At 52.5% G+C, this 14,769-nt stretch overlaps 1 protein-coding gene and 1 long non-coding RNA gene across 2 annotated transcripts in view; both read left to right on the forward strand.

Moving 5' to 3' along the window:
* The window catches only part of LOC145720711 (uncharacterized), a 28,249-nt gene extending 18,510 nt beyond the window's left edge, over positions 1-9,739 (forward strand). The window contains exon 2 of the long non-coding RNA XR_014143917.1: positions 16-9,739. This is a non-coding gene — a long non-coding RNA (uncharacterized LOC145720711). The remainder of the gene's footprint in view (positions 1-15) is intronic.
* COL4A2 (collagen type IV alpha 2 chain) overlaps positions 1-14,769 on the forward strand; it is a 117,874-nt gene that overhangs the window by 21,992 nt on the left and 81,113 nt on the right. The window lies entirely within an intron of this gene.

The following is a 14,769-nucleotide window of genomic DNA, read 5'->3' on the forward strand; positions in this document are numbered from 1 at the left end:
CAGGCGCCCCCGTAGGCAAGTCATTTAATCCTTGGGTACCTTTCCTCGGCCCCAACGGTGTGTCTCACAGGACCACGGTGGAAAGCCACGCGTCGGGATCGGTAGGACAAAGTCACGAATGAGAGCTGGTCCGGAGGAGACCGAAGCACTCTGTCCCCTGGCTGCTCCCCAAAGCCTGTGAGGGGGATCGTGGTTGTGGCAGCAGCAGGTGCATTTGGAAGTGTCCCTGGCAGTGACTCAGAAGAGCACACCTACTCCACGGGCACCGCGGAGACCGGACTTGTGGTCTTGTGTGGCTGCGCCAGGGCGTCTCAAAGTACCAGGGATGCTGGGCAAAGTCTGGAGACACTTTCGGTTGTCACAACTAGGGACAGGGTGTTCCTGGCACCTAGGGAGGCTGGAGATGCCCGAAGCACCCTGCCACGCTGAGCGGCCCACAGCAGAATTATGTGGCCCGAGCGTAGTGGCCGGAGCCTGGAGAAGGGAACGCGTGCGCGTGCGCTGGACGGGCTCAGGAAAGCCTGTGCAGAATTCCTCTGGCGACCTTCCCATCTTGCTCCTCGTTTCTGTGCTTGTTTCAGCAAATGTCTGAATTCCTACTGAGTGCCAGTGGCCAGGGGTGGGCTTGCAGACCTCCCCCAGCAGGGGCAGCTGCACGCCGCCGCCCTCCTGATGCGCCCCCGGATCCAAGTCTGGAGGGGCCATCGCGGTTGGGCCGTGGACCCCGGAGCCAGGACGCTTGCTGTCAAAGGCTGGTTCCTAAGTGTGTGACGGCATCTTTTCTCATGGCTAGAAGGGTGCTGCTGGAGGCACGTGTGTGGGGTGGGGGGCGCCGTGGGCTCGCACCAGGGTCAGAGGTCCTGGTTGCGCGGGAGGCGCGGCGGAGCTCGGCATCTGCTGGAAGGAAAGAGTTGCACAAGAGCCTCATCTGCCCATCCCCCTGCACACCTCCTCCCCACCTCCCCCTTTTCCGGCCTCAGTGGCTCTCCCTTGTCACCCCCGCGTTCCTCTGAGCCACCAGATGAGCCCTTCGCAGGCCAGCCCTCCGCCCAGCCTCCCCGCCCCTCTGGCTCAGAAGGGACTGGCTCTCCTTGGTGCCTTCCTCACACCTTCTGTGCTTGCAGGGTGTCTGGGTTACCGATTAATGAAACTTCTCTGAACACCAAGTTACACGAGGCCCTCAGCCTGCGGGGAGAGATCTGCGTTCAGTCAGAGTGTTTGAACCCCGTGGGCTTCTTAAAAGGCAGATTTTGAAAGAAATCTTCTGGGGCGTTTTGAGGGTGGGGTGAAGCAGATCGTGCTTCTTACCCAGGTCTTTTGTTTCTCCAGCAGCGTGGACATCCCGTGTTGGTATCATTCCTCGGTTCATGGAGATCTGCTAGAAGGGGGGCTCCTCCCCTGCCTTTGCCCAAAATCCACACTGATTATAGTTTCTTGTCTATACAGCTTTAAGATTTGTTATTAAACAGTTTTTTTAATGTTAATATGTTAAGTATAGCTCATTTTTGTACATGTGCTAACTTGTTGGATCCTCACACTACTACCTTAGAGGTAAGACCATCACCTGCACCTGCCCACACACATGCACACGCACACGTGTCTGCGTGTGTGTGTGTGTTTAATTTCAGAATACAGGGATTTTCTTTACCAGTGCTTCTGGGTCCCCTTCCCTTGATGTGCCCTCCCCAGCAGAACCAAAGCCAACCCCAGCCTTAGTCACATGGACATCTGAATAGCCATAGATGCTTTCGAAAAACTAAGTACTTTTTTAAATGAAAGTGCCGTCATTCCTGAGGGGAGATAAACGACGGTTACGCCAATTCATCAAGGGTGACAAGCTGTTGACACTTGTCACGTGTCTTACTGGCCCCGAGTCCTTGGAATGAGTGACCCCCACCCACAACCGAGCACGATTGCTCCAAACACCTGACAGGGCTCCGTTTCAAGGACGGGCCAGAAAATGAGTCCCAGATAATCAAGCCCTTCTTAATCCACCTGGGATTTGCATCCGGGAATCCACTTATCTGCCCAAAGGTCCGTCCTTGGACCCAGCCTGGGCTGGAATCCGAGTCGCCCGCCGTCAGCCGTGGGGGGCAGGCAAGTGCGGACCTTTCAGGGCCCTGGTGGGCCCATCGGTAAGACAGAGATCATGGTAGGCACCCCAGAGAGGTGTGAGGGATAAGTGGGGTGAGCCAAGGGCCTGCACATCACCATCGTCAGCTTACCATTATTATCATGACTCTTGGCCCCATACCAAGATTTTGTAGTAGCTCTTCTTCTGCTGCGTCGTGTTTCCTCCAGGAGCTTGATGCCACGCGGGATTAGAACGTGCTTCAGTGGGGCGGCAGATGTGGGCGAACTAGGGCATTGCGACCGCTGTGTGGCTCGTGGCTCCTTTGTGTGCTGCTGCTGGGGAGCCACGCTAACGGTGCGGGCGTGGAAGCCACTTGGCTGCTCTAAGAGGGCTGGCACGCATCGAAGCATGCACGCGGGGAGAAAACCTCTCCGGTGCATTGCTAAACCCATCTCCGCTCCAAATGACTTCCAACCAAGCAATTACGGTGTGATGACATAGTGGAGGACCTTTGTTCTCAGAAACAGCTGCGTAGCCCTGTAGCATCCTCACTGCCGAGCCAAGTGGAATACATTCTTTCCACAGCACATTTTAAAAGACTCGACGGGAAAACCTGAGGCTTGGAGTTTTCACAGAACAATGCGCACCCATCTTCTGCTCGCTTCCCCAGAGAGAGAGAGAAATGAATCACAGCACCGCTGATGAGCCAAGTATCAAAACAGGTGCTGCAGAGCAGAGAGCATGAATCATGTCTTTCCTTAGCTACCTCACAAATAAAGCAGCATTTATCCGTGGTAACTCTGTGCATAAACTCTGTACCAGGACTTACACAGAGTAAATACAGTGTTATACAAAGTAAGCAAAGTTGAAGACCCTACTAAATATTACTTGAACAGGGTAACATTTTAACATTAAATTTTAACAATTTAAGATTTAAATACCATGTTAACAAATAAGTGATTTCCTTCCATCTGATCCAAGTATAAGAGAAGGAACGTTAATAAAAGAAGTCGATAACCACAACAAAACAGCCCCTTGCATTTCTACCTTTAGGAGCCCCAGCTGCTGACTTTAATGAGTGAATAATTTATTGTTTCCCAAGCAATTTTTTTCAAGGAGGTCAAAAATAGTTACACATGTTTCCTATTTAAAATGTACACTTTGAATAACAGAAAAATGATCTGCAGATAATTTTTCTAAAGATTCATACTCAGTTCAGTGGTAATAGATTTCTGTTTATGTTAACCTCAAAAGATAGGGTTCAGAATGGGGGTTGAGTGACAGTTTCACTCTGAGTTATGGATATTATTGTTTAAAATATGTACACAAAATTCCACTGATGATTTTATCTAATTTCAACCATAGGATTCTGGCAGAGAATCAACTCCCCTGGGTTTTTTCTTGTAAACATCACTTTTGATAGCATCACATTACCAAAAAAAAAAACCCTTGTTTATTTAAGAAACTGTTTGCTCAGACTTTGGGGTGATAATGCTGCGCTCTCGGTGTCCATGCTAAGGATGCTGGCCTTCTCCAGCTATGGAAGGTAATGTCAAAACAAGATCCAGAAAAAAAACAAATACCAAACTCATTGTTTTCTTGTTGCTTGGTTTTCTTTGCCATACCTGCTATTTTCAGTGCTTGTGGGGGATGGCAGGAAGCGAGGAGATCTCTGAATCCTGGAAGGTAATACTTCACTGAGTTTCCCTCCAAGAGCACGTATGGATTCAGAAACTAATTACATTTTCGGTTGATAAATATTACTATGCCACAGTGCCTATGGGTCATGAGAACTACATTCATAGGTTTATATCAGGTCCAGAGTAGATATTTTTCCTCTTGGCTTTTTAGATTGTAGAAGGTTTTATAAACATGGTACACCAGGAAGTTAACAGGGGGAAACAATCTGTCACTATTTTACTTTAGCTGTTTTCAAACTGCGCCGTCGTGCAAACTGATGCACGGTCCCCCAGAAAGCTGACGCACTTCCAAGCGAAGGGGGTGCTGCGTGCGGTGAATGTGTGCCCAGACTCTAATGACGAAGCATCCCGTCCCTTCGCTGATGCACAAGTGAGAATGATCCCAACAACAGAGCATGTTTGCCCCGAGGCCCACTTTGTGAGAAGGAAAAGAAAATTAGGAAACCACGTAAAAGGGGCCAGGTGGCCCTGCAAACATGCAAATTAGGTGATAAGCATAAATAAATTACAGAGGAGCCCACGGAAAAGAGGGCAGGAGGAGGACCCTGGACACGGCGACACCTTGACTGTTTGCCTGTTCTCAACTCCGTCTGGGAGTTTGGCCACCTTAGTAAAATGGGGAGAGGCAGTGGTGGACTCCTGGCAAGTACCCAGTTTTGTGATTTTGTGCATCAGGACACATCCCTTGTCCTGAGGGAATTTTACTAGCAACTTCAACCCTTGAGGGGCCGCCCGGTGTGAGTTCTCAGGTGGGCGCCTCGGGTCGTCTCTCACTCGTCCAGCGAGGTCACCAGCCAGCTCTAACTAGTTACTTCTGATTCCCTGACTGCTTCTCGCAGCTCCCGCCCGCCTCCCTCCCTGACTGTCTCCAAAGCATGCTTGAAAACTTGGCCCAATTTCACCTTCTTGGGCGTGCCCCTCCCGACCGTCAGCCTGCCCTGCCGAGCTCGGTGCGCGCCTCGTGGCTCCAGCATCCTCTGGTCGGTCACCGACTCCTCCGCCCCCGCTGGACCTGTGCCCCTGGATGAGGCTGTTCCCGGGCACAAAGTGGACACTTAGCAATGGTCTGTGAGGAAGGCAAGAAGCCAGACGGCTAAGGCAGGCTTAGTTGTCCGTTTCCCGAGCAAATACGAGATTAGAAGGAATTAAGAAAAGAGGAGGAGATAAGAGGAATGTCTCTGGAGGGAAGCAAGAAGTAATGCTTACAGCTTGACAGCAAAGAACAAAAAAGATAAATATTTTTTAAAAACAGAGAACTAGAAGGGCTTGGAAATCTGGGCCGTCTCATGGAGGGGAGGCCCACGCTGTAGACTCGGTGTTGGCTGCATAAAGCATGGCGATGCTGATAATGGTGCTCATGGTTGAGCGCTGCGCTGAGAAACGTGAAGCTACACTCGGTTTCCATTCAGGTCTCCTCCCGGGACCAGCTGGATCTGAAACCCTGGGGACAAGCCCCTGTGGTCTGCGGGAGAACAAGCCTCGCAAGGCATTTGGATGCGTGCTTGCGTGAGAACGACTTCAGTATTCACATTCCAAGAAGACCCCAGCACGTTGCCTTGCTTGGAACACGGTACAGTGGGTGCAGACTGGGTTCCAGAGACGACTGCACTCAAACGTCAGCGCCCATCATGTCCCCCCCCCGATCTGGGCACGTTCCTTAATAGCTTTGAGCCCTTCTTCATCTGCAAAAGTAGAAGTTAAAATCCCCCGAAGGTTTGATGTGGGAAGAGAAATGAAGTTTCTAAGGCCACCCGCGTGCCATTTGGGGTGGCCAAGTGTTGTCAGGGTCTTCCACTTCATCCAGCCCTCAAACATAAATTGAGCACCTTCTGTGTAGAGGACTCCAATAAAAAAAGATGGGTAGGATTCTTAGAAGATCACAGCCTAGGGCAGAGACAGAGGAGGGAGCAGAGAGCAAGTGCATCTAAAGAATCACAAAAGAATGACCAGTGCCCCCCACGCTGGCCGTCGGGATCGAGGGCCATTCAGAAAGGTGTCCGTTGAAGCTGGCCCAAGGTCAGGTGTTAAATGGATAAATATTTATCCAGAAAACTCAGTTAAATAGGCCATCTCAATACTCTCAGATAGCAGGTGCACTACACAGCCCATATTTTTAATTTTTTTTAATTTTTTTATTGTTACGTTAATCACCATACATTACATCATTAGTTTTAGACGTAGTGTTCCATGATTCATTGTTTGTGCATAACACCCAGTCACAGCCCGTATTTTTTAAACATCAGGAGCCAGCCTCCTTGACGGCTAAGGCTGAGCTGCCTCAGGTCCTGACAATTGCACCTTAAGTCCATCTGATAAGAGCAACCGCGATGCGTTGGCAGGCTTTGTGCTTTTGTTATGGCTGTGCTTTGACATCAGGAGAGCCTCTGAAATCTGGGGCGGAGCGGTACCCTTCCAGGCAAGCCGATAATTGGCCAAACTCTCCACCTGTCCGCCGGAAATGCCACCCCGGCTCGGAGGGAGCTGCTGGCCATTGGTGGTGCTGCCGGCCAAAGCCCAGACAGAGGCCTGCACCTGTTTCTAAGTGTAGATGCCTTCCAGGACTTCAGTTTTGTGTTTTTGAAGCACATCTCAGCCCATGAGGCTCAGAGGCACGAACGGGACCATATAAGTAGGCTCGAGGCCGTGAAGTCGTGATGCCCTCTTGTAAGCCGTGGTTCTGAGGCTTCCTCCTCCTGGGCCCTGGCTTTGAAAGTGCCCCCCCCCCGCCCCATGCAGGTGCACAACTGGGCACGCCGAGCCCAGCGCACGGTGCCTTCTGCAGATCCCTGAACCTGCTCCTTGCTGTGCTCTGGACTCCGCTCAGGGTCATTGGACATTTATTCAAGAAGCAGTGCTTTATAGTGTAAAGAGTGACCTGCGATTTGAGTATGTATGTCTTGGGGACATTTTTAAAAGCTTCCACGTTGACGGCATGACTGAAAATAGACTTTTTTGGTATCCCGTGATGATTATGTGGAGGAAACCAGACAGTACAAGTTTTATAGTAAAATACCAAAAATGGTCAAGGAGCAAAGTAAGGGGCAGGTCCTATTTCAGCTTGACTTGAATAGAATTCCTCAGACTACACCCTAGGAGGCCAAATATAAGCTGTAAGGGAAGATTTATGCACAACGTGAAACCTCGGAGCAGGATTTAGTGATAGACAGGTCCACACAGCCTTGCCCCGCCGGCAGCCAGCCGGGGCTGCTGCGCCCCCACCCGCCAGGACGTACTGGCGGCCGCCGCCCCCCCGGGAGCCTGGGCTTTTCCTGGCATCCTGAGTGCAGGGCGTGTCTCGGGGCTCCAGACACTACTTGAAAAGGGAAGGTTTCTACTCCTGGCACCGTGGCCTTTCCTCTGCCCGAAACTCAGAGTTTATTTTTACTCGTTGAATGAGGAGGAGAAGGAGCCCTGTGCTCTGTCATGCTCTGCGCCCCTGCCACCTCAGAGCAGGGAGAATGCTGTCGGAAGGAATGTGTTTATAGAAGGGGCAGACTTTATCCCTCAGAGAGCCATGCTTTCTGACTTTAAACATGGCATAAAGCTCGCATGTGGTGAGTCAGCAAAAAAACGTATCATTCCCCCGCACACACACGAGGGTTTGATTGGCCTGTCTGTTGTAGTCGTGCGAGGCACACGCTCGGCTCCGGCTTCGGAGGTCTGGCCTCCGTGGCTGCCGGGATGGCCCGTGGGCTCCCCGTGGTCTGTCCTGCCTGCTTGTCCCTCCGCCCTGCCTGCCCCTGCCTCACCCTCCCAGGGGCTTGCTCACCCCGCCTGCAGCCGAGGGGACGGCCCCGTAACCAGGAGCCGTCTGCTGTCCCGCCTTCCCGTCTCCCCCGTCCTGGAGCACCGGCCCCCGGCCCGCCGTCCCCAGGCCTGACGGCTCCGGCTCACGTTGGCACAGGCCGGACGCTGCCCCCGGGGCGGTCCCTGCGGGTCGGCATCTGCGGGGGGGCCTGGCCCAGTCCAGGAGAGAGGAGATGACACTGGCCAGCATGAGGGGCAGAGCCGACACCTGCTTGTCAAGGGGATGGAGGAGCCGACCCGTCACCCCGTAACGCTCACGTCAGAAGACCCTATCGCTGTTCCTAGAAAGCGGCGCGCCATGTGGGGGCATTGATGGTGTTTAAGACACGCGCCGTCATCAGCAGACGTCATGCTGTGTGGCTAGCAAGCACACGCACCATGCTCCCACCGCTTGTGCAGAGCGGGAGGGAGGCCGCCCTTCACGACCTCGCTGCTGTCCCACGGCAGGGCGCTGGCCCAGAGCCGCAGCGGGGCTGCCGGCTGGGGCCGCCCCGCCTCACACCCTCGCACGTCCCGGGGAGCGCCCCTGGAGCCACGCCCGGCCCCAGCACAGGGCCCCTGCCCTGGGATGCTGCTGTGTCCCACACCGTTCACACCAGCCCGCGGGGGCGAGGGCGGCCGCCTGTGGGTTACACCACCCGCCTTGTTGGTGCGGGAGATGCTTTTGGCCCTAAACATTTCTAAACCAAAAAAAAGAAAAAAATCCATGTTTAACAAGTACATCTAGTCAACTATACCATGTACTTGGTCAGACCAGCTCAATTTTCTTAAGTGCCTATTTCACTTGGCACAGAGTAATTTGAAGAAAAATGTGTCAGCGTTACAGTCTCTTCCGTTTATTCACAAGCGTGTACTGAGCGTGTACTATTGTGAGGTGGACACATGCCAGTGTTTGTGAGACACGACCACCCCACTCGAGATTTATAGAGTCCAGGGGCGCCTGGGTGGCTCAGTCATTGGGCGTCTGCCTTCAGCTCAGGTCATGGATCCAGGGTCCTGGGATCGAGCCCCGCATCGGGCTCCCTGCTCCGCGGGAAGCCCGCTACTCCCTTTCCCACTCCCCCTGCTTGTGTTCCCTCTCTCGCTGTCTCTCGCTCTCTGTCAAATAAATAAATAAAATCTTTAAGAAATAATAGTAATAGGGGCGCCTGGGTGGCTCAGTCATTGGGCGTCTGCCTCTGGCTCAGGTCATGATCCCAGGGTCCTGGGATGGAGCCCCGCATCGGGCTGCCTGCTCAGCGGGAAGCCTGCTTCTCCCTCTCCCACTCCCCCTGCTTGTGTTCCCTCCCTCGCTGTCTCTCTCTCTCTGTCAATTAAATAAATAAATAATAGAATCTTTAAAAAGAAAAATAAAAAAAAGATTTATAGAGTCTACTCAAACTTGAGGGATCCCAAGAAGACTCCCATGGAAGGCGGGTGGCATCCCTGTCTCCACAGATTCCCAAAGGTTACATAATAACCTGGGACAAGAACCTTGAAATCTTTAACGTCCAAACCAGAGAGACCCCTGACACCTGCTAGCCGGAGGTTCCACGGGTGGGAGCCCAGTGACCACATGCTGCCCCCACCTCGTGCCACAGGTGAGAGACAGAGCCTGGTCCAGACTCACATCCACAAATCAATGCCCCCACCAAATCCCATTTCAAAACTTTTGCGTTAGGATTTCCAGTTTTACACTTTGCAAGTCCACATACAAACTCAGCTGCTTGTTATTCCATAAGGCAGTTGCAAACCATTCTTTAGGGATTGGAAAACCCATTCTCATGCCCTTTGACTTCACTGATGTTCATTCTGGATGACACATTCTCGGGATGCTTTCCCCAGAGGCATCCTATATGGCAGGGCTGGGTGTGGGGGCCTGAGAAACCACAGAGCAGCCTGTCGTTAGACCTGAGTGAGTAATCCCCTCGCTGGAGGGCTGTGGTGCACCAGTCCCATTCCCATGCTATCCTGGACGTTTGCAGCTACTGCCAAATCCGAGTTAAACTCTTATTTCTTATACCGAAATCTGCTCTCTAGACTGATAATCAGGTGGACGCTACTTTATTTGTATCTGATATTATCTTTTCAAACTCTTTATTCAATTATTTGGGTTACAAGTGAATTATGAATTCACTGATTTGAGCAAGAAAATGTGGGGTTAAGACTTCTTTCTGTGGGGGCGCCTGGGTGGCTCAGTTGGTTAAGCGACTGCCTTCGGCTCAGGTCATGATCCTGGAGTCCCTGGATCGAGTCCCGCATCGGGCTCCCTGCTCTGGGGGAAGCCTGCTTCTCCCTCTCCCACTCCCCGTTTGTGTTCCCTCTCTCGCTGTGTCTTTCTCTGTCAAATAAATAAATAAAATCTTTAAAAAAAAAAAAAAAAGACTTCTTTCTGTGATACTTCCTCATTCACAAAAAAAAATGTATTCATTTTTAGTAGTACTTTGGGATTGTTTTTGTTACTTTTATTTTGTTTTCTTATCATTTTGATGAGTCTCGTTGGAATCTCTGCTTCTAGAACGCTGGCTTGGCTGCCCGAGCACTGTAACCCACTGCATGCATCACACTCCCACGTTATGAAAATAGTTGTAATGTCTGCAGGGCCTCGGGGAGCCCATCCTACCACTGAGCAGCAGCGTGACCTCAGGAACAAAAGAACTAGAAGCATCCGTTTCCAAATTAGCTAAGTGGGGACAATCAGAAAACCTTACCAGGTAGAGGTCACCAGACCTGGTCATTCTTGAGGTGCCTTGCTGTTCTCAATGCAAAATGTTTAATAATGCTAATGATCCATTGAGTTAGAAGAATTTCCAGAGACCTAACAATGTGTCCTTGTCTGCATCGCTCAGAATGTGTTGGAAGGAAAAGCTGGCTCTACCACTCACTAGGTCAGTGGCCTTGAGGAAATCCCCCACCTCTGTCAACCCCATGCTTTTGTTCTGCAAAATGGGATAGTAATGTTGTTACAGGTATTAGAGGTAGATGACCTTGTCTACCGTATCTGGTGAGTAATGGCTGCCACCGGTCTTATCATAATGCGTGGCCTCCGCCATCCCCATTGTGACCCGTTTGCCCTTCATGGCCTGTGTTTGTGGGCGCGATGTGGTGGTTCTCTCTCTGTGGCAGTCTCATTTTTCTGTTCCTCAGTATTTTCCCTGAATTTCTCAGTGCTCCTTCTACCTCCTTATGTGGTGAGCATCCTTGTGTGCATTTCTTCCAGAAGCTTCTCTCTTCTGGACATGCCATTCCACTCCCTCCCAGGGTGAATTTGGAGGGGATGGAAACAAACATCTGAGTTTTCGATGGTAAATGACAGGAGGTGAAGAACCTCAGATTTGGGATTAGAGAACGAGGAAGGGGTTGAACTCCACACTGAAGGCCAGGATCAAACATTACAAGAATTTGAGGAAAAAGAATCAGCAAGAAGATGGGTCAGCTAGCATCTCAGTGAGGAAGGGGCACTGCAAGGAGCCAAATAGAAGATCCCAAAGAACTACCTGATTCATGCTCCCCACCATGTTCCAAAGGCCCCGAGTAAGCAAAGAATGGCCCTTCAGATGACGGATAACATGTCTGGGCCGGTACTCACCTCCCAGGTGCAGGGGAAGGTAGGTTCTGGTGGGGGACTAGGAATTCAGGGTCCGGTAGAACAGGGAGTTAGGATTAACTTGCAAGAACAGGAGTGGAGGGGCCCACAGGCAAAGTCCTGGGTCCACAGGGCTGTTGGAGGGATCCGTGCATGCCTGCACTGCATCTGTAAGATGTGCTCGTGACGTTTCCCCGCAGACATGAACTGTGCAGCAGATGTCCCCCGCCCCGTGCAGAAGGGAGGGCAAGCTACACATTCCTGTTTTCTCCCAGGATGCCTGAGAATCCCTCGCCACAGCATGTCCCCCCCCCGACCCCCTGTCTCATTGTGGTTGGGGATCGTTATTGAGTATTTCCGGCCCTGAACGCCATCTGGTCTTCTGTGGTGTCCCTTGTACTCCCTTTCTCTGTCTATGAGCAAAGTCCTGGACGCACAAGTGAAGGCATTAGGACGCTTTAGCACCAACAAAGTAAGACTAACGAGGGGTCGCCTGCGTCCACGAGTCCCGGAGGGGCTGTAACCGCGGGGTCCATACTGATCGTCACCCCACCTGCACCCCGTGTAGAGAATGACAAGGGGAGAATCCCCGTGGTGTAAGGGAAGGACGCTGGGGATCCCCATGGCGGTGGCACCCACCTAGGGACATGTGGGGCTGCAGACGACCTCAGAACCCTCCAGCGGTGCAAGTTCGTGAGAAACGGCAAATAAAGCTCATCTCCGGCGTTTCTCTTTTGGAACATAAAATGGAGCTTTCTCATTTCCCCAACGAGCTCATTTAAAAGACCCTTCAAAGGAAAAGTAAAATTACAATATCACACTGCACCTTCCGCGGGCTTAGTGTCTTCATGCTAAATGGCTCTCCCAGCCAAGCGTGACTTCCAAAACATAGAGTCTAAATGGCAATACTTAGATGTGGAAATTATGTTAGGGTTATAATTTTATGACTGTAACACAGTATGACGCAAGCCTTATGTAAAAATGAAATGATACTTGTGTTGAAATGCATTTCAATTCTCTGGGAAATAAGGTTTTTAAGACTGGATTTTAATTACTCAGTTTCGGCTCTGCTTGGTGCCATAATTCTAGACAATTTCAAGAGAATCTCATTTTTAAAAGGTTTTAGAAAATAAACCTTCATTGCATGACTCAGATATAATGAGAGTCAAAATATCTTTTCCCAAAACATGCCTGCAGGACCCGGGGTGGGTGAAAAGACCTCCCTGCAGAATGCAGTGCTGGGCGAATCCCACACGCCCGCATCAAGTGCATCCAGCACCTCCTCCCCACCTTCCTCCAGAACAGTTCAAGTAGGCATTGAAAGCACGAGGGAAGAATGTACTAGAACTGCGTGTGCTCCACGTTGGTTTGTCTTGTTAGCTCGGTTTCTTGCATAGCTCCAGGTAGGGACCTCAGCCCCCCTCGACGAGGTGGCACACGGTAGTATTTTATAATCCAGTGCTTACTCTGTACCAGGCACTGTTTCACGCTTTAAGTGAATGTGCTTAATGCCAACGAGCGGTATGCATGCCTGAAAGAGTTAAAAAGGTAAATTTTATAGATAAAATACATATTTTACTATGATTAAAAATAAAGCTAAAGAAAAACAAAGAGGAGTGCCTGGGGGGCTCAGTCGTTTAAGCGTCCGACTCTTGATTTCAGCTCAGGTTGTGATCTCAGGGTTGTGAGGTGGAGCTCCACGTTGGGCTCTGCGCTGAGCAGGGAGCCTGCTTGGGATTCCCTCTCTCCCTCTGCCCCTCCCCCTGCTCGTGTGTGTGTGTGTGTGTGTGTGTGCACGTGTGCACTCACTCTCTGTAAAATAAACCAATCTTAAAAAAGAAAGAATGAAGGAAAGAAAGAAAGGGAAGGAGGGAGGGAGGGAAGGAAGGAAGGAAAAGAAAGAGGATTCCTTCCTGAGGAGCTTACAGTCCAGTTAAAGACAGAAAATGACTGTGTAAGGAATGGGTGGGAGCACAGTGGGCTGTGAATCTGAATAACACGGACGGCGGAAGGGCAGACCCTAGAGAACTCCGTCCAGCATCAGTATGGCTGGCGCTTGGCCCTCGGGGAGTGGAGTCAGCCCGGCAGAGATGCGTCCTGAGCAAAGGGCCAGTGGCAGGAGGGAGACAGGCCGAGTCCAGATAGAGGACTTTGGGGCCATCGGGCTGGGCTCCATGCAGGCCTGGAGCCCAGCCCGATGTGGTGGGAGCAGTGTTCGAAGAAAGCAGGTGTCGTGGTGGGAAGGCTGACTACAGAGCGTGAAATGGGGCAGAGAGGAGTCATCCAGCCAGCCAGGCAAGCTGGACTGGGCAAGACGGGGCACAGGGCGCAGAGGGAAAGGGAGAGGAAGAGGGCTTGGTGGCGGGGAGGTGTTTGACATGGGGCCGGGAGTCGGAGAAACGAGGAATGTCACGGGGAAGCTGTGGTCTGGATGAGGAAGGTGGCGGCTGATGACCGGGTGCCTCGGGCGGGTTTGAACGCTGGGGCGAGAAGCAGGCGGGGAGGGGCCAGCTGCGCAATCGGGGCGGAGGCCTCCCTGGTTTCTGGATGCTTCGGAGGACTGGCCGTGCGCGGGGCGGCCCAGGGGCTTGCGGTGTGCTGGGAGCGGGGAGCGGCGGCTCGGTCGGAGCGCTGTGCCTGCCCAGCAGGGAGCAGGGGGGCCGGGCGCCAGGCTGCAGCCTGCCTCTCCGAGGAGCGAAGGCGAGCCATGCGGTGCTTTGTATCCAAGGCCACGTGGCCAGATGGGCTTTTTTAAGGCCCTGACGACCGGGGGCTGGTGGGCTGCTCAGTGCCTGACAGGCGCTCACAGGCACGTGCACACGGAAACGCACAAACGCCTTTGACTTCCCGGTCAGAAGTCTCGCCTGATGGTGCCACCGCATCCCGGACTGTGGCTGTTTGCAGATACTCGTCCCAGAGTCCTGCCCCACGTGACACAGCCCGGCCGGCAGCCGCGAACCCCTCCACACCTCGCTCGCGTACGTTTGGCTTTCACTTCATAACTGATCCCAAAACAGGAGACGTCTCCTGATGTTGGAATCATCCACAGCTGGTGGCTGGGAGCGCCGAGGGAAGGCTCCGTGGCCAGGGAGCCGGGAGCAGGGAGCTCCTGGCCACATCCGTGCTCCACGGAGCCACTGGTGCTCCCCAGGCTCACAAGTAACCAGTGGGGACGTGTCTCCTCGGGGGCGTGGGGGCTCAGGTCCGTGAGCACGAGGACAGTTAGGGCGAGTGAACGTCCCCTTCAGAAGCCCCCAGCCGCCCAGCGACGGTCCAGCCACCAGCTTTCCTGTCCGTGCCGGGACAGCTCACTCTTTCTTCTGTTGAGCACTTTCTGCGAAGTAATGGCAAACTCCATTATTGCCTGCAAGAGAGGGGTTCACAGAGAATTGTTTCCCTCATCGTGGAGAGATGCTCTCTGTGTGAGAGGCCCTGGGGATGTGTGCGTCCTGGGGAGAGCGGCAGGGGCAGGTGCCCATGTTAGCAGGTAACCTGTCTTTTCTGCCTTCTCTCCCCTCACCCTCTCTCTCTGCTTCTCTCCCCCCCCACTGTCTCTCTCCCTCTCTCTCTGCTTCTCTCCCCCCCCACTGTCTCTCTCCCTGTCCCTCTCTCTCTGCTTCTCT

Source organism: Leptonychotes weddellii, chromosome 3 (assembly GCF_054177405.1).
Source record: "Leptonychotes weddellii isolate Sample4059 chromosome 3, ASM5417740v2, whole genome shotgun sequence".
NCBI lineage: Eukaryota > Metazoa > Chordata > Mammalia > Carnivora > Phocidae > Leptonychotes > Leptonychotes weddellii.